Below are 22,648 nucleotides of genomic sequence, written 5' to 3' on the forward strand. Positions count from 1 at the left end.
ACAGAATGAGAGATGATAGAAGGCCACCAAACCTGATCCACATTCCCCTGGCAGAGAAGCAGGACCTGCTTCTGATCAAGGATCTCTGTAGGTGATGCTCTTCCCCCTTGCTCCTCTTTGATGCCTTCATCCTATATATTCTAGTATCTGAAAATCCCAAAGCAATCTGCATAAAAGAGAACCAGGGCAAGAGAGACCTGCATTCGAGGTGAAATGCTGCAGCCTTGACAGTGTAGACCCAGTAACAAAACTCCCAAGAAGAGACAGCCCAAGGTGAATGGGAATTGATCATAAAAAGATGCTGGGATCTCTGCACAGTATCTAGCTCGGCAGTCCCCAGCCTGTTTGGCACCAGGGACCAATTTCATGGGAGACAATTTCTGCACGAACCGGGGATGGGCGGATGGTTTCGCGATGATTCCAGTGCATTACATTTGTTATGCACTTTACTTCTATAATTGTTACATTGTACTACAGAATGAAATAATTATACAACTCACCATAATGTAGAATCAGTGGGAGCCCTGAGCTTGTTTTCTTACAAGTAGATGGTCCCATCTGTGGGTGATGGGAGGCAGTGACAGATCATCAGGCGTTAGATTCTCATAAGAAACGCACAACCTAGATTCCTCACATGTGCAGTTCACAATAGGGTTTGCGCTCCTATGAGACTCTAATGTGGCTGCTGATCTAACAGGAGGCAGAGCTCAGGCAGTAATGTGAGCGACAGGGAGGGCTGTAAATACAGATGAAGCTTCGCCACCTCTCACCTTCCCACCACTCACCTCCTGCTGTGCAGCCTGGTTCCTAAAACAGACTGGTACCAGTCTGTGGCCCTGGAGTTTAGACCCCCGATCTAGTTCTTCAGCTCTGCAGATCTGAGAAGTTTGCTCACTAAAAAAAAAAAAAAAAAAAAAAAGGCAAGTCAAAGGCCAATCCACTCAATCAAAGTACTGAGTCTGAAACATTCTTGTTCATTTAAAGATTGATAAAATAATGACAATAATCATAATAACAGTTACTGAAAATTACTATGTGACAGGTACTATTTTTAGTGCTTATAGTCAATCATCGTTTCACCTTCATAAAACATGATGAGGCGGTTATTATTTCCATCTTACTGATGAGGAGACTGAGACAAAGAGAATTTAAGTCAAAGTAATTTGCTGAAAGTGACACAGGTAGTAAGTGGTGAAGGTATGATTTGAACACAGGCAGTTTAATGCTAATTCAACTCTACTCTTTGCCTGGATCAGTGGCGCATGGCCGTTATCCCGGCACTTTGGGAGGCCGAGGCAGGCGAATCACGAGGTCAGGAGTTTGAGACCAGCCTGCTCAACACGGTGAAACCCCGTCTCTACTAAAAGTACAAAAAATTAGCCTGGCACGGTGGCGGGCGCCTGTAGTCCCAGCTACTTGGGAGGCTGAGGCAGGAGAATGGCGTGAACCCGGGAGGCGGAGCTTGCAGTGAGCCGAGATCGTGCCACTGCACTCCAGCCTGGGCGACAGAGCGAGACTCTGTCAAAAAAAAAAGAAAAGTACAAAAAATGAGCTGGGCGTGGTGCTGGGCGCCTGTAATCCTGGCTGCTCAATGAGACCGAAATAAGATAATTGCCTGAACCTGGGAGGCAGAGGTTGCAGTGAGCGGAGATTATGCCACTACACTCCAGCCTGGGCAACGGTGAGAAACTGTCTCAAAATAAACAAATACATACATACATACATACATACATACTCTAATCTTAACCAATATTATAAACGAACAAAAAAAGTATATTTAAAGAAGTAATAAAAAAAGACAAAGTGTAAACATTGTGGGATAAAATAAAAGAAACATCATCCTGAAGATATTAGCAGGTGTATGTATCTTAAAAAGATTTATTATAAAAAAGAAAAATAACTGGAAAACTTTTAGCTTCCTGGAGAGAATCTGAGAAGACATGGCCCCTCTGAAAGAAGAAGAGAAAAATAAAAAGAGATAATAGCTTGGGGTTTAATGATAAATGGATGAGGTAAATAAAGATGCAAGTGTTAATAGATTATTGCATTGGTGACACAAATTAATGACCTCCCTCTAGCCACAACACCCTTTGCGATGTCATTTTGCAGCCCCTCCCATGAAGAAGTGGAATCTATTTCTCCAAGCTGGAATTACAGCTGGCCTGGAGATGGGTTTGACCAATGAAATGCTCAAATTAGAGTTGGCCTGGGGATATGTTTTGACCAATGAAATGCTCGAATTAGAGCTGGCCTGGAGATACGCTTTGGCCGATGAAATGCTCTGAAACATTATCACGCCAGTTCTGAAACTAGGCCTCAAGAGGCTGTGCTTTGTTTTACTCTCGCTTTCTGGGCTTTCTGCCATGAGTGTAAGCTCAGGTAGTCTGCTGAAGAATGAGGGGCCACATGAGTAGAAAATGAGTGGATCCACTGTGAGGGTATCCTAGACCTGCAAGTCCCCAGTCAACTGGCCAACTAGCAGCAGCTTCATGAATGAGTCCAGGCAAGATCGACCAAGCCTGGCCTAGAACAGCAAAACTGCCCTGGCTGACCCATGGACACAGGAAAAATAAACAATTGTAGTTTTATGCTATGAGTTTTGGAGCTGTTTATTACTCAGCAAAAGCTATGATAATGAAACGCGTAGCTAGAAAAAGATGAAATGCACCAGAAATATCCGTTATTTCCTCCATCAATTATAGTTTTTTCCTACTCTATTTTACCTTTAGAAAAATATCTGCCCAAAGTTCTTCATCTGACCATCTGCCTTCCCACTGAAGGGGCATCAGGTCATGTGGCCCTATTCCCCCATAACCACAGCTATGGGGACCAAGAGTAGAAAGCTGGCTCAAGTTGGACCCATCAGAATCTCATTTATGAGAATTTAAAATTAACTTCCAAAGGCTCCAATCAGCATTTAAGAGGAGGGAAGGCTCTTTTGAGGAGATAAATAAAACCAGTGTACAAAATGAAGCAGAGAAGAGAGTATATAAGGCCTCAGAGACAGAAATAGAGAAAATTGACTGTGCTACAGGTTACTTCCTGGGAGCCCATAGGATACCTGTGTCCATATTGTTTTCTTTTTCCCATTGTAGAATATGTTTCCATTTTGCATGCCTCAGAGGGTCACCTGCTCATTCTTCGAGACAACTCAATAGGATAGAATGACCATGTTTTCATTTACTGAAACCAAATTTAGCAAAAATATAGAAATATTATAATATGCAAAGGATTTTTGGCTTTTCTAACTTCTACTATCGTATCTCCTTTATATAGTTACTTTCTTTTTAGGAAGGGCAAGAAGAAAAGGTAGATTTTCATGAGAAAATTTCAAAAGTAGATCTTTCCTCTTCAGTTTTTTAAAATGTCAAATGTTGTTTACACATGGAGAGTAAAATGGAGAACAGACGCACTTCCCTAGAAACATCAGGCTTCCAGTACTAATTAGGAAATAATGTGAATTCCACTTTCATTTTAATTTCCATACGGTGGTTTCTGCTGTGAAGATCCTAACTCTGTTTCTTCCAGGGTGCTGGACTGTTCTTCTTATCAGATAAAGATGTGCACAGCAGGAACCACTAGATGAAGATGGAGATGAAAATGAAATTCACGTTATTTCCCAGTATTCTTTGCCTGAATAGTCTCTGCAATGGTCCAAAGTGTTAAATAGAGAGATCTTGGAGCCATTCCTCCTCTCTGTGTGTGTGTGTATGTGCACATGCACGCACACGCATGCACGCAAATTACAGAGAAAATGCAGTGCAGTGTTGAAGAGCCTTAGTATTCAAATCAAAATCCAGATTAACTACAGAGAAAATGCAGTGTTGAAGAGCCTTAGTATTCAAATCAAAATCCACTGGAGGATTGTGTAAGTCTCCACTTCACTTTGTCTTAAATTCCAAGTCCGAAGTGGATTTCCTAAAAGGGTTGTCAGTTCGCAGTATTTTCTTTTCTGTGCCTTTTGAAAAATGATATGTGTGACTTTCCTGAATCTGAGTGAGCATAACAACAGATGCAAAGAGATTGAGATGGTGCTACAAAGCTGCCGGAAAGATTTTTTCTTTTCTTTAACAGAAAAGAGAAGAGGGACCAAAAAAAGAAAAGAAATAATGCCCCCTTGACAGTTTACATTCCTTCTTCTTTCCTCCTTTGTTATTTATGTTCGCTGACTTGTCCCCGGCCTCCGCATTGATCACCTGTTCACTTTTCCTTTCCTACTCAAGCAGAAGCTGCCAGTGCTCGTCCCACAAGTAGCAACCCAGATCCTGAAGGCGTCTTTCCTGGAAGTTTTACTAAAAGATGATCCAGACCTAACTATACTGATTTAAAACCGCACCACCAATAACAACAACAAACCTAAGGCCCAGAGGTCAGAACTATTACAAATATAATGTCATATCCATAAATTCCTAAATCTTAATGCCTCATGCTGCACTTATATAATCAGTGGGGTGGGGGGAAAGGGGGAAAATGATGAAGAGAAAAAACAGTATACAGATATTCAACGCTGAGTTTTCTGGGTTAAGGATGAGAAATAAACATTAATTGAAAACTATGTGTGCATCATAAGGAAGAGTTTATAATTTTGACATATGGAGGAGGCAAAAGTAGGTAATGAGTGAGTTGGAAAACTGAGACCAAAAATGGACATTATACTGAAGTACTATATCTCGCTGTCTGACATTTGCAGGTGCTTAGTAAATATTTATTTTTTCTGGTCAACTGCTTTCCTCATACTCTTCCTTTATAATCCAAGAGACTTTTATAATATTCTCTAGGGAAAGTGGAGCGAACTCAGACTGAGTTTAGATAAGCCCACATTTATAGCCTACTTCTTAATGTTTCTAAATCTCATATCTTTGGGTTTAAACATAATATATATTTTATGAAGTTGTTGAATAAAGCTAATGCATGAAAAGAAACTGGCACATAAAAGGCAACGAGGAAAGGTTGCTGTTTCATAGTAGGAGGAGGAAGAAGGGGAGGAACAAGAGGAATTATAGTAGTAGATGGGCTCAGATGAAAATTTGGTAGAGCAGCAGAGTGTTAACACCTATAGATTTGAGCAAACAGAGTCACAGTGAAGTGATGGAAAGGATTCAAGAATAAGAAGTGCATTTGTACTAGATATCACCTTATTACCTTCACTGTCCTAAAACTCTATAATCCTACATATGTGAATGATATGTTGAAGTCAATCAATCAGGAAATTATTTTCATTTTCAAAATTAATTCAGGGCCAGTTGTATCACTGGTCTAGAATATCACAGTTAATTTTAAAAAGTAATACTTCAAAAAGTTAACTAAGCCAGGGGTGGTGGCTTACGCCTGTAATCTTAGCACTTTGGGAGGTGAGGCAGGTAGATTGCTGGAGCTCAGGAGTTTGAGACCACCCTGGGCAACATGTCAAAATTCCGTATCTACAAAAAATACAGAAATTAGCCAGGCATAGTAATGGTGTGCACCCGTAGTCCCAGCTACTTGGGAGGTATTGGTGGGAGGATGGCTTGAGCTCAGGAGGTGGAAGTTGCAGTAAGCCAGGATCAAGCCACTGCACTCCAGCCCCCAGCCCGGGTGACAGGTGGAACCTGTCTCAAAAAAAAAAAAAAAAAAAAAAAAAAAACTAAAAATGGATCATAGATGTAAATGTAAAATACACTATAAAACTCCTAGAGGTTAGCATAGGAAAAAGCCTAGATGACCTTAGATAGGGTGATGACTTTTTAGATACAACACAAAAAACACAACCCATGAAAGAAATAATTGATAAGCTTGACTTCATTAAAATTAAAACCTCCTCCTCTGCAAAAGGCAATTGTCAAGGGAAGGAGAAGACAATCCACAGACTGGGAAAAAATATCTACAAAAGACACATCTGATGAAGGACTGCTATTCAAAATATACAAAGAATTCTTACCAACTCAACAATAAAAAACAAATGACTCAATTAATTAAAAACTGGGCCAAAGGTTTTAACAGACACCTCACCAAGAAAATGAGACACCTCTCATTTTATACAGATGGCAAAAAAAAAAAAAAAAAAGCATATGAAAAGATGTTCTACATCACATGCCATCAAGAAAATGCAAATTAAAACAACAAAAAGACACCATTACACATCCATTAGATTGCCCCAAACCTACAGTACTGACAATATAAAATGCAGGGAAGGATGTGGAGCAAGAGGAACTCTTATTCATTGCTGATGGCAATGCGAAATGGCGCAGGCACTTTGGAATAGAGTTTGGCAGTTTCTTAAGAAAATTAAACAAACATACTTACCCAATAATCCAGCAATTACACCTCTTGGTATTTACCCAATAACCTTGGCATATACATTATTGTAACCGTATGTCCACAAGAAAATTTGCACGTGAATATTTACAACAACTTCATTTATAATTGCCAAAAACCTGGAAGCAACCAAGAGGTCCTTAATGGATAAATAAACTGTGGTACACTCAGGCAATGGTATATTATTATAATTCAATGCTATAAAGAAATTAGTTATCAATCCATGAATAAACATGGAGGAAACTTAAATGCATATTACTGTGTGGAAGAAGCCTACGTTCAGGATAATTCGGACTATATGACATTCTGAAGAAGACAAGGCTATGAAGAGAGTAAAAAGATCAGTGTTTGCCAGGGCTTAGGATGGAGGAGGTGATAAATAGGCAAAGCACAAAGGATTTTTAGGGCAGGGAAAATACTTTGCATGGTACCATAATGATGGATACTTGTCATTATACATTTATTCAAATTCGTAGAATGTACAACACAAAAAATTTTCCCTAATGTAAACCATGGACTTTGGGTAATTATGATGTGTCATTGTAGGTTCACCAACTGTAACCAATGTTCCACTTTGGTGATGGATATTAATAATGGGGGAGGGTATGCATGTTTGAGGGCAGGGGAGTCTCTGTATCATCTTCTCAGTTTTGTTCTCAACCTAAAACTGCTCTAGAAATGCAGTCTTTTAAAAAAGTATTCACAATTTCATACACTTTCAGAGGTGCTTTGAAGGAGAAAGGTAGAGTGACAGATTGTTATAGTCGTGACCTTTAAGGAATCCCATCTTTATGTACCCAGAACCTTTGTAATGTGACATAGTATCTGAGTTGTATTTTATCATCCCCTGCACTGGCTTTGTGACTTGCTTTACCCATTATAATGTGGCAGAAGTCTTGTGGGAATCTCAACAGATTTTGCAGGTTTGTCCCTTACTGTCTTAAAACCCTGAAACCACCATAAGGTGAAATTTAATCCAAGCCTAATAGAGAATGGAAGGTTAACTATGGAAAAACCAAGGAGCCCCAGCTCATAGCCAAATGAAGTAGCAAAAACTTTGATTGATACCATCTCAGAACCTCCAGCTTGAGTGTAGTCATCAAAAGACTTAAGCCACATGAGTGATCTCAGGAAGAACCAGCAGAAGAACTTCCCACATTGCTAAAGTGGAATCATGAGAAATAAAATATTAGTATTGTTTTAAGTTACTCAGTTTTGAGGTGATCTCTTATGCAGCAAAAGGTAACTGAAACAGAAATTAATACCTGACAGTGGGTTTCTCCCTTTAAAAAACCTAAAATGTTTGGCATTATCTTTTAGCTCAGGTGGCAAGTGGAGAGTGGAAGAGAAGCAGGAAGACTGCTACTGGGGCAAGAAAAGCACTGAGAAAATTGTTATCTTAGGCTGCAGAAAAGGCAACCTGTGTCCTACACCAGCAGAACAATTAACATAATTTTATCTTACATTAATTAGCAAAAGATAGAAAATAACCTAATGAACTTGAAATCTTACCAAGGAGAATTTCAGTCTAAATGAAGTGTCAGTTGGTTCCTTTGACATTAAAAAAAAATGCTCTAAAAAATAATTTTGGTTTATATGCATAATTTAGAAGAAATATAGACATCCCAGGGTATTCCCTCCAGCCAGTAAAATACTGTCAATTAAGAAATGCCTAAGAAAAGATTGGCTCAAGGGTATGTCCATAATACCACTTGTGAAAATCTCAGAAAAGTTTAAGGTGGGGCTCACTAGAACCTCTCAGGTAGAAAAAGGAGCTTCTGTTTCAAGGCTATTTCCCAACAACTCCCAAATTTAAAATGGCATGCTATAGGATGAATTTGGCATGGTTTTATGTAATGGAGTGGTACATAATTTCATACATAGGAAACCCACAAAGTTTAAGCATGCCATATTGTTTTAGACTAAATGGTCGTTCAAAATGAGAAGAGGCTTCTGGGCGGTCAACTTTCTATAAAGGAAACAGGCTGAGAGGACAGAGCCAAGAATAAAGAAGAATAATAGATTAGAGAATTGATTCCAGGGAGAATAATTCAACTTTAATCAAAGACTATTCCCTGACTTCGGAAAAGGAGAATTGTTATCAACCATATCAACCAGTGTTTACTATGCACCTCCTGGTTCTGTTTTCAGAATGGGATTGTCTATTGCAGTTACTTGTCTCCATCTCATTGTTGTAGGTGGAGTGTGTGGGGCGTGTAATCCACATCTGGACCTTATTTAGTTGATGAGATCCCAGACTCAGAGCCTGAATCTGGTGTTGATTAGATGATATTTGAAAGGGTCTTGAGAAGCAGGAGTGAGTGCATTTTACATGTGAGAGAGTATGACTCATTGAGGCCAGAGATGGCACTGCTGTAGATAATCATCATAATGATCCTCAGTAAACCATAACTCACTTTTTTATACCCGTTACCCCTTTTCCTATCATGAGGTAGAGTCTATTTTACCAACTCCTTGAGTCTAAACTGGTCTGGTGACTTGTTTTAATAAATAAATGTGGTAGAAGTAAAGTAATGAGTTCTAGAGTCCAGAATTTAGCTGATGGAACCCTGACATCACAAGGCTGTGAAGAATCCCAGTTCAGTCTATTAGAAGATGAGAGGTCACATAGAGAACAACCAGAGACCCACAATGGTAGCACGTACAACCAGACAGCTGATTAAGACCATCTTGGACAGTGGAGTGCCAGCATAGCTGTCAGATGACCTCAGCATCATGAGCAACCTGAAGGATGCCAACAAAAGAGTGTCAACAAATGGAATAATGAAAAATTATAAAGTGCTGTTGCTATAATACACTAAATTTGGGGATGATTTACTATGCAGCAAAAGTTTTATGAAATGGGTAGGTTACATACTATATTGGCTGCTGGAAAATTAGGTAAACTCAGTATATAGCAGATGCATAAAAAATTAGCAAGTGCACACATTTTAGTTTCAAACAATGCTTATGATATCCTTGTAACCCTTAGGTGTTACTAATAGCTAGAAACACATTTAATTTTTCAAGTCATAGTTCTTTAAATTTTGGGGGTTTGAATATTTACCTGCAGCCCCTCCTCCTCGATACCTCTATCTCTTCCATTTTTTGAAAATGTACATAGCCATGTACAGTATTCTCTGCTGAGGGAGAGAAGAAAGCAAGGCAAGATCTTAAGTCAAATTTATATGATGTGTCATCGACTATTTGAAGACTTGGGAGAAATAAAATATACTTATGAAGGGATACTATTGATACAATTCTAAGCAGATAGCTACTATTTAAAGAAATATGTTTCAAGGACTTGACAGATACTATATTAACTAATCAGATATAAATATACTTCTGACTTTAATCAAGGTCCATAATAAAATAAAATTTATACTCTCATCATTTCTTTTTCTGTAGAACACATAGCCTAAGAAATTATGTTTTATTAAAATGTGATATTTGATTGAATATTCTTTAATATTCCTAATTTTAAAAATTCTATGTTCTTAATAATGAGTGAAACAAAATAAGGTACTATCAAGATGCTTTTCTAATAGCCTTTGCTTTCACTGTCATCTGTTTTATTAACTTCCCATTTCCATAAGCATTTGCTATGAAAAATATTAGCAAGTAAAAATAAAAACAATACCATAAAGAAATACAATTTATTTGTTGAGAAAGATTAAAAGGCACGGTAAAGATTTACAGTATTCCTTGGGAGAACTGTTTTATTTAATAAGGACTCATTCTAATTAGCAAAAATCAATACTAGAAAATAAAAGATATAATTCATAGACTGAAATTCAAACTTTAATTAATTTCTCTGTTTTTTTTTGTTTGTTTTTGAAACAGAGTCTCTCTCTGTTACCCAGGCTGGAGTGCAGTGGCGTGATCTTGGCTCACTGCAAGCTCTGCCTCTTGGGTTCAAGTGATTCTCCTGCCTCAGCCTCCAGAGTAGCTGGGACTACAGGTGCACGCCACCACGCCCAGCTAATTTTTTGTATTTTTAGTAGAGATGGTATATCTACTAAAATAGGTCTCGATCTCCTGACCTCATGGTCCACCTACCTCGGCCTCCCAAAGTCCTTGGATTATAGGCATGAGCCACCACACCGGCCTGTTTGCTTTTTTTTTTGGAAGGGGGGTATCTTACATGATAGGCACTGTGCTAGGTGCTTTCTTTTCTTTTCTTTTTTATTTCAATAGTTTTTGGGATACAGGTGGTGTTTGGTTACATGGATAAGTTCTTCAGTGTAGATTTCTGAGATTTTGGTGCACCCATCACCTGAGCAGTGAACACTGTACCCAATGTGTAGTCTTTTATCCCGCACCCCCTCCCACCCTTCCCCCGAGTCACTGTATCATTCTTAATGCCTTTGCATCTTCATTGGTTAGTTCCCACTTTTATAAAAATGTTCAACGTCACTAATTATCAGGAAAATGCAAATCAAAACTACAATGAGATACCACGTTACTCCGGCAAGAATGGCCATAATCAAAAAAAAATTAAAAAATAATAGATGTTGGCATGGATGTGGTAAAAAGGGAAGGCTTTTTTACTGCTGGTGGAACTGTAAACCAGTACAACCACTATAGAAAGCAATATGAAGATTTCTTAAAGAATTAAAAGTAGATTTACCATTTGATCCAGCAATTACACTACTGGGCATCCAGCCAGAGGAAAAGAAGTCATTATATGAAAAAGACACTTGCACACATATGTTTATAGCAGCACAATTCACAATTGCAAAAACATGGAACCAGCCCAAATGCCCATCAGCCAGCAAGTGAATTTAAAAAATATGATATATACATACACACCATGGAATACTACTCAGTCATAAAAAGAAACTAAATAGGCTGGGTGCAGTGGTTCACACCTGTAATCCCAGCACTTTGGGAAGCTGAGGCAGGTGGCTCACTTGAGGTCAGAGTTTAAGACCAGCCTGACTGACGTGGTGAAAACCTGTCTCTACTTAAAAATACAAAAATTAGCCAGGCGTGGTCGTTGTAGTGGGCGCCTGTAATCCTAGCTACTCGGGAAGCTGAGGCAGGAGAATCACTTGAACCCGGGAGGTAGAGGTTGCAGTGAGCCGAGATCTGTCTCAAAGAAAAAAAATAATCCCACTCCCCCAGACATCCTCCATTTGGTATGGCGATGGAGATTATTCCAGTATCTTATGTGTAGAAAAATGGACAGGAATCCAATTCTGCCAGGCCATTTCCAGTGAATAACAGGCAAAACTTCACATCATGTGGTCAAGAGATTGTTCCTTAAATATAGTGAGCACCAGTATTTTAAGCATGGGTTGGACAACCATTTTATAAGACTTGGGAAGAAGGAGGTGGATGATTATCCTAGGTTGTTTTCATGTTCCTTCAATCTGAAGAGTCTATATTAAAATATATTTAATTGATTGAAAGCATACGTTATGGTATAAACTTCAGTTTATGCACCAAAGAATAGTGTTCAGCGAAGGTAGGTAAAAAGTATTTTTAGGGACACTGGATGAAGCTTGCAGTGATTCTGCTGTGAAATATATGCAAAATATGCCCCATAGAACAAACCTTTTTTATGGTTATCCTGAAAAATGTGTAAGTGAGCCCTAGTAGACTATTATTAAAAAGCAATTAGAGAACATACTGTGTTTGGTTTTTCATTCCTGAGTTACTTCACTTAGAATAATGGTCTCCAACTCCATCCAGGTTCCTGCGAATGCCATTATTTCCTTCCTTCCTTCCTCCCTCCCTCTCACCCTCCCTCCCTCCCTCCCTTCCTTCCTCTCTCTTTCTTTCTTTCTTTTGACAGAGTTTCACTCTTGTTGCCCAGGCTGGAGTGCAATGGCGCAATCTCGGCTCACTACAACCTCCGCCTCCCGGGTTCAAGTGATTCTCCTGCCTCAGCCTCCTGAGGAGCTGGGATTACAGGCGTCCGCCACCACGCCTGGCTAATGTTTGTATTTTTAAGTAGGGACAGGGTTTCACCATGTTGGTGAATTATTGCTATGAAAGAACCACAAACAATTCTATGATAATATGAAAGAACCACAAACAAGTCTATGATAAAATAAAGAAGAAGAAAGCAGGGTTGTGGCAAACTTCGTGAAGGACCAGGCAATGGAGTTGGATACAAAGAATAGCCAGGATTGTAACAGACAAAATGGGGCTGATGAGTATTCCATCTCTGAAGACATTTTGAGCAAAGGTGCTGAGGTGGAAGAGCACAGGGTAGGTTCTGCAAAGAAATGACAGTCCCGCGTGACATGTGTGTGATGTGTATGTGACTAGACAGGCTGGAAGGAACAGGAAGTTGGACTGGAGGCAGAGTGCCAGGTCTTGAGGTCTCACTAAGTAGACTGGACTTCTCAGCATGAGAAAAACACGAGAGTGTGGCCTGAGGAAGTGAGTCAGCCTTATTTCATCAATAGAGCACCAAGCAGCGAGGTCCAAAAACATAGTTAAGGATCCAGTATGTGCAATTGTCAAGTTATCTTAACGATTTTGGACTCAAGATAATTTATAATGTATTATATATACTTGCCCTTATGCTGTTTTAGAAAGCAAAATATTCTGAACTACTTATTGCTTTTTTCTCTTAAAAAAAGGTTGAACTATAATATAAATAATGCTACAAGTTCAGATAACTGTAGCACACTTTTACTCCTGTGCATATCTATTCTATCCCCCAAATTAAGAAGATATTTACATGAAGTTAAAAAAAAAAAAAAACAAAGAAAATACTTTATGACTTTAATGGCCAACCACTGGCTTATTTGATTTTTTTTTTAAGGGAGCTGCCTTAATTTACTTGCTGCTTAGAGCAAATCACTATTATTTCTTATTAAAAATTGACCAAATATAATTTAGCATACTCCAGTTAGTCTACCTTTCTTTCTTATCATCAAATAGTATACTGTTTGCAGATGCTACTACTAATTGATTTTATATTTAAAAATAAACACACTAAACCAAAACACTTGATCTCATTACCTACATTAGAAAATTAAACATGAAGGTTAGATTTATCAGTAAAGGAGACACTCTCATTAGGCTGTGATATTGTGATACAACCAAACATTAGTTTGACCTTAGAAATGACCATGATTATAATAAAAGATGGCACATATCCCCTGTGTAACCAGTGGCTTATTATCTAATAAATAATTTAATCTGATGTGTATATATTCAGATACCACCATGAACAGGCCTTCCATTGTCCATGATGACACTGTGTGCTAGAATGCAATATTCCTTTAAAACCTCCAAAATAAAAGAAGCAAATACCAGCTTGAGGCCAGACAAGAAGCCTGTGAAACATCAGACAGTTTTCATCACAGCTGGCCAGGCCTGGGCAGTTTCAGACAAAGGACTTCCGCCTTTATCTGGCCCTTATTTTGATGTCTCATTCAGCTGAAGATAAAAGGAAAGATGTGCTTTGAAATTTAACCATTAGGGCGGCAAAGAAATCAACATGCAAATGTCACCCATACATGAATTTGAGATGAAGTCTACATTTGTGACTGCAAACTTAGAGCTTGTTGGTATTTTTTTCCTCCCAACACAGTAAGATTTTAAAAAGCAAACAAAAACAACTGTAAATAGATGAGTGCTGAATTTAGTTCAACTGGAATTCTTTAACTACTTAGGCATTTTGTTCACAATAAGCACAGAAAAACAAACATATACATGTTAAGGTTACATGGTAAGACTATGAAAAGAGATAAAATGAAAAGTGGAGAATGATATTATGATACATTAGGTTTAGGCAATTAACAGAAGGATAGAGAGACTCCACATTGGTGGTTTCAAATATTTTATCAATTTCTATCATGAAAATGAGCTAATTTCTTGGGAAAACTAAAGTACATTTTCAAAGAAGGTAGCATACCTACATACGGTGATAGTGACCTGAGAGATATGGACAAAGTTATGATTTTTGCTCTACACATATCTAAAATAAAAATTTACAAACTATGAAATATTAGTTGGGTTCATTTAAAACATTCAAATAATTGCAGATGCATCTTTTGTATATGGATTCTCGTTCTCCTGGTTCAGAAGTAATTTTCTAAATATGTGACTTCAAATAGTTTGTGTGAATTTTTCAGAATTTTATGTTTGTTTCTGTATTTTTAACGTTAAAAATTCCAAGGAAAATAACTTGTTACTCCCCCCAGCTCTGAACATACAAATCCATAAGAGAATTACAGGGTTGATTAAGAGCCTGGAAAGTATCTGAAGACATTTGTTTTGGAATTGAAGATCTGACACTGGGAAAGACCAAAACAGTTGTGTTAAAATAATTGGAAAGGTCTTACAAAGAAGATGAACTTTATATGATCTGTGTAGGTATCTAAGAGAGAATGAGGAATACTATGTTAACTAAAGAGAAGAAATTTTTTAAATAATTTAACTGAGTCAAAAATTGAATTTTACACTTTATAAGTATGGCAGCTAGAAGGTCACCATCATGCATTTTTTGGGGGTTGTGACCTCTGGAATTGAACTGGGGAATATAAAGATAAGTAAGATATAATCTTTGCCTAAAGGTTTAATATTTTTAGGAAGGCAAAGAGGATTCAAGGTATAGTATATGAAATCTACATTTAAAAAAATGAATTTAGACACAGATCTTGTTCGGTTTACACAAATTAACTCAAACATATCATGGGCCTAAATGTAAAATGCAACACTATAAAACTCCTGGAAGATAACTTAGGTGAAAACCTAGATGACCTTGGCTATGGCGATGACATTTTAGATGTGACACCAAAGGCAGAATCCATGAAAGAAATAATTGATAAGAGGCACCCCATTAAAATTAAAAACTCCTCCTTTGCAAAAGATAATGTCAAGAGAATGAGAAGACAAGCCACAAACTGGGAGAAAATATTTCAAAAGACGTGTCTGACAAAGGTAGACAAATAACTCTAAAAACCCAACAATAAGAAACCGATGAAAAACTTCGTCAAAAATTTTAACAGATATTTCACCAAAGAAGCTACACAGATGCCAAAAAGCATATGAAAAGGTGCTCTACATCATGTCATTAGAAAATGAAAATTAAAACAACAATTTGATACCACTGTATACCTATTAACATGGTTAACACTGACAGCACTAAATACTTATGAGCATGTGGAGCACCAGGGGCTCTCATTCACTGCTGGTGGGAATGAAAATTGTGTAGCCATTTTGGCAAACACTTTGACAGTTCCTTCTTTCCTTCCTTCCTTCCTTCCTTCCTTCCTTCCTTCCTTCTTTCCTTCTTTCCTTCCTTCCTTCCTTCCTTCTTTCCTTCTTACCTTCCTTCCCTCCCTCCCTCCCTCCCTCCTTCCTTCCTTCCTTCCTTCCTTCCTTCCTTCTTTCTTTAAGACAGGCTCTCACTCTATTGCCTAGGCTGGAGTGCAGTGGCATAATTATGGCTCACTGTAGCCTCGACTTCCTCGGCTCAAGCTATCCTCCCAGCTCGGCCTCCCAAGCAGTTGTAACTACAGGCATATGTCACCACAGCAGGCTATTTTTTTTATTTTTATTTTTATTTTTAGTATAGATGGCATTTCACTATGTTGCCCATGCTAGTCTTGAACTCCTGGGTTCAAATAATCCTCTTGCCTCAGCTTTCCAAAGTGCTGTGATTATAGGCATGAGCTACTGTGCCCTGCCAGTTTGGCACTTTCTTACAAAACTAAACATACTCTTACTATATGATCCAACAAGTGTGCTTGTTGGTATTTACTCAAAGGAGTTGAAAACGTATGGTCACACAAAAACTTGTGCATGTGTGTTTATAGCAGCCTTATTCCTAATTTCCAAAACGTGTATGCAACCAAAATATCCTTCGGTAAGTAAGTAGATAAATAAGCTGTGGACAATTAAATATTATTCAGCACTAAAAAGACATGAGTTATCAAACCATAAGGACATAGAGGAACCTTAAATATGTATTATTACATGAAGGAAGCAAGTCTTAAAAGGTTACATACTGGATAATTCAGACTATATGACATTCTGGAAAAGAAGAAACTATGGAGACAGTGAAAAGAATAGTGGTTTCCAGAGGTTGGGGGGTGGTAATGAACAGGTGAAGCAGGAGGATTTGGGGGGCAGTGAAAATACTTGCACAATAATATAACGGTAGATACATGTTATCATACATTTTTCCAAATCCATAGAATGTACAACACCAATAGTGAATCCTAATTTAAACAGTGGACTTTGAGTGATTATGGTATGCCAATTTAGGCTCATCATTTGTAACCAATGTACCACTCTGGTGAAGAATGTTGATAATGGGGATAATATAAGCCGTGCATGTAGGGGACAGTGGTATATGAGAAATCTCTGTACCTTCCTCCTCTCAATCTTGCTGTTAACCTAAAACTGCTCTAAAAAATAAAATTGCCTAAAAAACACAGTACAATTATGATTGGAAATTTAGAAGAGCTCAGAGGCGTTTGGGCATTTCCTCTTGAGATGAGTATTTGTTGGAGAGGAAGATGTCCTGGAATACTTACAGAATAGGTAATACTTAAATTGAATTTTGAAGAAAAAGTAGGACATAGCCAGAGTCGAAAGAATATTCTAAGATTGTTTTAGAAGGAATTTAGTTGTTACTTCATGTATTAAGCTAAATAATGTTTAAATCCAATCCATCTGTGAACTAAATGATTTTAAATGTCAATTCAAATTCATGATTTAAAAATTTTGACTTTATACTACATAGAAAAATTAATTCAAAATAAATTCATAACTTAAATGTAAGATTGAAAAGCATAAAACTTGTGGAAGAAACAAAAGGGAAAAGCTTCATACATTGGATTTAGTAATGATATCTTGGATATGACAGCAAAAGCATGGACAACAGAAGGAAACAGATGAACTGGACTACATAAAAATTTTAAACTTCTGTGCATTAAAGGATACAATCAACAGAATTGAAAGGCAACACATAGAATGGGAAAACTATTGGCCAGGCGCAGTGGCTCATGCCTGTAATCCCAGCACTTTGGGAAGCTGAGGTGGGTGGATCACGAAGTCAGGAGATCGAGACCATCCTGGCTAAAAAGAGAAATCCCATGTCTACTAAATATACAAAAAATTAGCCGGGCGTGGTGACGGGTGTCTGTAGTCCCAGCTACTTGGGAGGCTGAAGCAGGAGAATGGCATGAACCCAGGAGGCGGAGCTTGCAGTGAGCCGAGATTGCGCTACTGCACTCCAGCCTGGGCAACAGAGACTCCATCTCAGTAAAAAAAAAAGAATGGGAAAACTATTTACAGATGATATATCTGATAAGGGATTAATATTCAGAACATATAAAGAACCCCTACAAATCAACAACAGCAAATAACTGAATTAATAAATGGACAAAGGATTTGCATAAACACTTCTCCAAAGAAGACATACAAATGGCCAATGTGCACATGAAAAGATGATCAACATCACTAATCACTAAGGAAATGCAAATCAGAACCACAATGGGATATCATCTCACACCCATTAGGATGTCTACTATAAAATAAAACACAAAATAATAAGTGTTGGAGAGGATGCAGAAATATCAGAAATCTTATGACTGTTGGTGGGAATGTAAAACGGTGAAGCTACTATAAAAACCAGAATGGTGGTTCTTCAAATATTAATAATGAAATTACCAATATAATCCAGCAATTCCACTTCTGGGTGTATGCCCAAAAGAATTGAAAGCAAGTACTCAGTATCCAGAACAGATGGATGGATAAACAAAATGTGGTATATACATACAATGGAGTATTATTCAGCCTTCAAAAAGAAGTTAATTCTGACACAAACTAGAACATGGATGAACCTTTAGGGGTCTATGCTAAGTGAAAAAAGCCAGTTGCAAAAGGACAGACTCCACTTAAATTAGGTACTTAAAATAGTCAAATTCATAGGGACAGAAAGTAGAATGGTGGTTGCCAGCACGAGGAGGTAAGAGGGAATTGTCCTATAACAGGCACAGAGTTTCAGTTTTGCAGGATGAAAGTGTCCTGTGGATGAAGGGTGGTCGTAGTAGCCCAACAGTGTGAATGTACTTAAGGCCAATGTGCACTTAAAAATGGTTAACATGAGCCAGGTGCCATCAGTCACAATTGTACTCCCAACACTTTGGAAGGCTAAGGTGGGTGGATCATGAGGTCAAGAGATTGAGACCATCCTGGCCAACATGATGAAACCCAATCTCTGCTAAAAATACAAAAATTAGCCAGGTGTGGTGGTGCACACCTGTAGTCCCAGCTACTCAGGAGGCTGAGGCAGGAGAACCTTTTGAACTTAAGAAGTGGAGGTTGCAGGAAGCCAAGATTGTGCAACTGCACTCCAGCCTGGTGACAGAGGGAGACTCTATCTCAAAAAAAAAAAAAAAAAAAAAAGTTAACATGGTAAATTTTATGTTACATGTACTATACCTTAATTTTAAAGGTTTTGAGAAATTGTCTTTAAAATAGAATAAATTAAGACATTTTTATTTGAAATATTTTTAGAAGTTATGTTGTTGTTTTATTTTACTATTTCAATAGAATAGGTTAGAAAAAAGGTATTGAGAAGTCAGGTATAAGCCTTCCATCGGGTAATCTGCAGCTACAATTAACAATGAGAGGTTTTACATGCCTTTATATGTTCTTTTCCGCTTAGTTAACTTCCCTAACTACATTGTAGACATGCAATTGATAGTAGCTATTACGTTCGTATGTCCTTAAAATTATTTCAAAGTAGATTGGGAGGAAAAGGGGTCATCTTTATGTACATATTCCACCTGAAGCATCAAGATTCCAATCAGATAATGTAGAGCAAGCTTGTCCAACCCATAGCCCTCAGGATGCATGGGGTCCAGGGTAGCCCAACATAAATTTGTAAACTTTCTTAAAACATTATGAGATTTTTTTTGCTATATATACACACATACATATATATATATACACACACATATATATATACACACACACATACATATATATATACACACACACATATATATATACACACATACATACATATATATATATTTCGCTCATCAGCAGCTATTGTTAGTGTATTTCATGTGTGGCCCAAGACAATTCTTCTTCCCATGTGGCCCAGGGAAGCCAAAAGATTGGACACCCCTGAAGGATGTGAAACAGATTCCTACATGTTTTGAGCAGAAGCCAGCAATGGATTTCTCTCTGGGGATCGGCATCTATAGCTAGCTCATGAATCTGTCTCAAGTATATGCTGTATTTTCCAGGGAACATCATCACTTCATTTCATGCTGTGAAATGAATGAGGTTTGGGTGGTCAATCAGTTACATTGAGGTAATGGCCATATTTGAAACAAATCCCAACAGATCAAAAACATATTTTCACAAATTAGATCATTTATATGCCTTGAAAGTTTATTACAAACATGCCTATGGGTGCTATAATAGCAAGTTCATCATCTAAAAAATTGTATTTCTTAAAAAATCTACTCTCATAACACATTTATATTTTAATGCTAAAAAAATTCTAGCCAGTAAAGATTTGAAATCGTCCATTAAAACAATTGATATAAATGTTCTTTCTAAATTGTAACTTGGGAAAACATCATAGTGTTTACTGTTGCAACATGCTGGCTTGGAAAGGATTTTCCTCCCCACAAAGGTTTGCCACATAAAATACAAATATCACATGCAATATACCACAAAAAAATGTTGTTCGTCTGAAATTCAAATTTAACTGGATGTCCTGTATTTTTATTTGCTAAATATAGCACTCTCACACAATAGCCAGAAAATGAAGCCTTCACAATTGGGACATTTTACTTACTGTTCTCCAGAAAGACACAGAGGGAGAAGTAGTTGCCTCTAAGACTTACTTATATTTGATCCTAGTTTTCAGGGACTTTTTCTTCAATATCATCTTGAAAACAAAGTTATTTAGGACCCTGAAATCTTAGATGGGGTCTGTGTTTTTCACCATTGTTCACAAGCACATACTCTAGCAGTTCCTGCACAGCAGATGCTCAATAAATAGATGTTGATTCAATAATTATATAAAACCAAAGCACTGGGATTATTGTTCATAAATTATGTATACTTCAACTTTGTACCTAGTTGATTGTTCTGTTTACTTAGTTACTAGTAGACTCAGCCACTTAATTGTTAATGTCAGTATTATGCAAGTTCAACCTAAATCTACAAAGGGCTTGGGACAATAGGATAAAAATAAGATTCTACCTCTATGGAAATATGGATGAGTTGGCTAATTGAATTTCATTTTTGTGTAATGTAAAAGTGATATCATTTCCATAAGCCAAGTGACCATGGAGATGTGTCTACCTAAAACATGGAGCTTTTCATTATTCATTTTAATAAAGGCAATAAGAAATGTAATATTGCAAATACCTGTTTTCATTATTTGACTATTATGATGATTAATAACACAAATAATTTTTATTATAAAAGACTGATGTATTTGATTGAGCACTAAGTGCCAATAACTCTGCTAAGTACTTTGCACAACTTATCTTATTTGTGTATACATTTTTTCTATGTGTTATAAAAATGTTTTTTAAAATATAACTGTATTAGTCATTTTCATACTGCTATGAAGAAATCTTCCAGATTGGGAGATTTATAAAGAAAAAGAGGTTTAATGCACTCACAGTTCCACATGGCTGGAGAGTCCTCACAATCCTGGTGGAAGGAGAAGGAAGAGCAAAGACATGTCTTGCATGGCACAGGCAAGAGAACGTGTGCCGGGGAACTGCCCTTTAGAAAGCCATCAGATCTCGTGAGACTTATCTACTATGATGAGAACAGCATGGGAAAAACTACCCCCATGATTCAATTACCTCCCACCAGGTCCCTCCCACAACACATGGGGATTATGGAAGCTACAATTCAAGATGAGATTTGGGTGGGGACACAGCGAAACCTTATCAGTGACACAGCTTTAATCCACGCTGGTTTGAAAAACTGAATAAATATATGTGTTTCTTTTCAATGAGTAAAGTAGAAACTCTAAACTTCTTACTAGTCTGATAGAACACCCTGGGACTACATCATAGCTTTAGATGAAAACAATACTTAATAAGGTCAAAACTCCTCTTTGGGAAATGAATAATTTGCATAAATTTGAATGCTTTGGGATTTGGTAGAAAAATCTAGTGTGTCTGACAAAGACAGTAATAAAAAACTACTAGATATGTTTCAGTTTTTCTGCAATGAAAGCCTTATTATAGTAATCTTGATATACATGAAACTTCAAGCCTAGGACAAGAAGAAAATTAGTTTAGAGAATAATATCTCTCTTGAAGTTAGTGATGTAAGGAATAAATCTTTAGTTAGCTTTTGAGAAGTGCAATTTTTATTGCTTATTTGCTAGTCACATATTCAACAATGTACAAGTGAAATACTGAATGTAATAGCCAAGGAGAACTTTTTAGTCAATGGCTAGCTGATTATAATCAGATGAAATTACACTGTTAATTTTCAAGTCATCTAAGTGGGAAATGGACAGAGGGAATGGTAGACAAATGATATCAAGCATTGCGATATCCTGGAAAAATAATACTTGTATTTTGGTGCATAATGTGAAGTCTAGTTTGCCAACTTAAATGGTGAAAAATATCTCATTGAATAAGTATGATGGCTTAGGACTTATACAATTTATTTCAATGTAAGAAATTACAATAGAAAATGAGTAAGTTAGTTTGTTTAGGATTATGTCTCAGAACAGCACAGCTTAACATTCTCAGCATTGAACATTATTATTCTGAAGTCCTACGTAGAACACTCTCTAAGTAAATGTTCAGAGTTTGCTTCTTTAACACAAATGCCTTCTCTAATCTGAAAATTATACAGCTTAAATTTACAGGCAAAACTGAATTTAAATCAAAAACTTGCAACGTGATTTTTAAAATCAGGCACATACATGATTCTGAAGATGGTGATGGGTGTTTCTTCAGTTGTTGTGGCAGAGATGGCTCTGTAGTCTGGTGCAGAGTTGTTATGTAGAACAACTGTTCAGGCAAAAACTACTTTCTTCATCTCTCTTTGCATCTTGGTAGGGTCAAGTGACTAGTTCTACCAAAGATATGGAAGCAAAAGTGATATAGGCCAAAACACTTTGGGTGAAGTTTTTATAAAGGGGGTGTGCACTCTTTATGTTCTCTTTCTCTACCTTACAGCTGGGTGTTGACTACTGATGCACAAAATAACTTTGTAAAGCATGTTTTGAAAATAATAGACCCTCTCTCATGAATGACTGGGAAAAAAGCTACCACTCAACTAGAACCCTACTCCTCTCCACTGCTGATGTAGTTTAGATGTTTCCCCACCCAAATCTTATGCTGAATTGTAATCCCTAATGTTGGTGGGAGGT

General features: G+C 37.4%; 2 long non-coding RNA genes across 5 annotated transcripts in view; one reads left to right on the forward strand and one right to left on the reverse strand.

Moving 5' to 3' along the window:
• Positions 1–22,648, forward strand: part of LOC117066607 — a 312,810-nt gene that overhangs the window by 272,674 nt on the left and 17,488 nt on the right. The window lies entirely within an intron of this gene.
• Positions 9,404–22,648, reverse strand: part of LOC117066608 — a 615,645-nt gene continuing 602,400 nt past the window's right edge. The window contains exon 3 of the long non-coding RNA XR_004430401.1: positions 9,404–9,437. This is a non-coding gene — a long non-coding RNA (uncharacterized LOC117066608). The remainder of the gene's footprint in view (positions 9,438–22,648) is intronic.

The sequence above is a fragment of the Trachypithecus francoisi genome, unplaced genomic scaffold (genome assembly GCF_009764315.1).
Source record: "Trachypithecus francoisi isolate TF-2019V2 unplaced genomic scaffold, Tfra_2.0 Lachesis_group20, whole genome shotgun sequence".
In the NCBI taxonomy this organism is placed as follows: domain Eukaryota; kingdom Metazoa; phylum Chordata; class Mammalia; order Primates; family Cercopithecidae; genus Trachypithecus; species Trachypithecus francoisi.